This window comes from Priapulus caudatus, unplaced genomic scaffold (genome assembly GCF_000485595.1).
Source record: "Priapulus caudatus unplaced genomic scaffold, Priapulus_caudatus-5.0.1 Scaffold1774, whole genome shotgun sequence".
NCBI lineage: Eukaryota > Metazoa > Priapulida > Priapulimorpha > Priapulimorphida > Priapulidae > Priapulus > Priapulus caudatus.
In genome coordinates this window covers 32,284-34,703 of record NW_014578835.1, presented here as the reverse complement: position 1 = coordinate 34,703, position 2,420 = coordinate 32,284, and positions in this window count along the sequence as shown.

Here is a 2,420-nt window from a genome sequence, read left to right as displayed (position 1 = left end):
ACGATTCTCTCGGGAGATATTGCGCATGCGCGCGCACCGTGTTAGGCGTGCAGTGCCGTCTGAGGAAAACTTCATAATATAGCTTGCTGAGGGAGAGAGGGGATGGGAGACTGAGGAAAGGCTGCAGGAAGATAGCTGGTAGCGGTAGAAAAAGGAGGAGGCTGAGCGAGGGACAGGGGAGGCAAGGGATAGGACGCGAGGGCATAAAGTAGTTCTTTTTCTTTTTCATCATCACCATCTTCTTCTTCTTCATCATCATCATTATCATCATCATCATCATTATCATCATCATCATCATCTCATTCGTTTTCTCCTACTCCTCTTCCTCCCCGCCTGTGTCAACTCTTTCTGCACGCACTGGGGGGCGGGGGAAAGCTGCAGCTGTAGTGTCAGCTATGCAACAGTCCGTGCTGTTATGGAGAAGGTTATTGCTAAAGCAATATTCTGACAATATATATCCTGCCCGCGCCAGCCAAGTATTTCTATACTTACTGCGTATATACACCCTGCTCCCACGGGAAACTCTTTTAATATTAAAGGGGAACAGGGGGGGAAAAACTTTAAATTTTACTGAGAATATATACTCCACAGAATAATCTTTTTATACTCACTTACAATATATACCCTGCTCCCCAGAGAATTCTTTCTATGCTCACTTAGAACATATACCCTGCTACCACAGAGAAATATTTCTATAGTTACTAAGAATATATACCCTGCATCCCAGAGAACTCTTTATATCTCTTTGAGAATATATACTTTGCTCTCTCAGGTAGATTAGCATTTATCTTGTCCCCCTGACCAAGCTTGGAGCGGTAGCGGACATCAAACATTATTTTATTTTATTTTTTATTATTATTATTATTATTATTATCATTATTATTATCATCATTATCATTGTTACGGATTGCGTCTAGCAATAAGTTATGTTCAGCGCACCGTAATATCGTGCTGCACAGCGCGACCGTAGACAGCCAGCTACAAGCGAAGCTAGTGAGTCACGTAAGCGGATGTTCGCGGGACGCTAGCGCACACCTGTTATTTTTGTTAATCGGATGGAGCTGTTAACGTGGGCGGACGTGTTTCGCATGAATAAAGAGAAAGAAGGCACTCGGGGAGTGCGAATCCTTTAATGCATAATCTTTGCAAAATACGATTTCTCTCGAAAGATATTGCGCATGCGCGCACACCGTGTTAGGCGTGCAGTGCCATCTGAGGCAAACTTCATAATATACCTTGCTGAGGAGGCGAGGTGATGGGAGACTAAGGAAATGCGGCAGGGAAGATAGCAGGGGGCGGTAGAAGAAGAAGGAGGCTGAACGAGGGACAGGGGAGGCAAGGGATAGGGCGTGAGGACATAAAGTAGGTGTTTTGTACCCTACCTGCTAGGGCGCTCTCCTAATTATAAACACATGTCAACTAATAAAAGTTGATTAGGGAATCTTTGCTGAGATACCCCCTAACCATTTTAAATGCATATTCACCACAAAATATAACTCCTCTGGTGAGATATTGCACATGCGCTAACACACTAACATAGCCATATTGTGTACTGGCTAGTATACGCAGCCGGGACCATACATGCAAAGTCTTCCTCCTATTTCTTAAATGATATCTACAGATAGAATGTTATCACATAGATCCATGCTAGGATAACTGCTCTTCATTTTAAATGCATAATCTTTGCAAAATACGATTTCTCTCGGGAGATATTGCGAATGCGCGCGCACCGTGTTAGGCATGCAGTGCCGTCTGAGGCAAACTTCATAATATAGCTTGCTGAGGGAGAGAGGGGATGGGAGACTGAGGAAAGACTGCAGGAAAGATAGCTGGGGGCGCTAGAAGAAGAAGAAGAGGAAGGAGGCTGAGCGAAGGACAGGGGAGGCAAGGGATAGGATGCGAGGGCACGAAGTAAGTGTTTTGTACCCTACCTGCTAGGGCGCTCTCCTTAGTATGAACACATGTCAACTGATAAAGGTATATTAAGGAAATCTATGCTGAGATACCCCCTAACCATTTTAAATGCATATTCACCACAAAATATAACTTCTCTGGTGAGATATTGCGCTTGCGCTAACACACTAACATAGCCAGATTGTGTACTGGCTGGTATACGCAGCCGGGACCATAAATGCAAGGTCTTCTTCCTCTTTCTTAAATGATGTTTACAGATAGAATGTTATCACATAGATCCATGCTAGGATAACTGCTCTTTATTTCAAATGCATAATCTTTGCAAAATACGATTCCTCTCGGGAGATATTGCGCATGCGCGCGCACCGTGTTAGGCGTGCAGTGCCGTCTGAGGCAAACTTCATAATATAGCTTGCTGAGGGGGAGAAAGGATGAGAGAATGCGGAAATCTCGCAGGGAAGATAATTGAGGGCAGTAGACAAAGAAGGAGGCTGAGCGAGGGACAG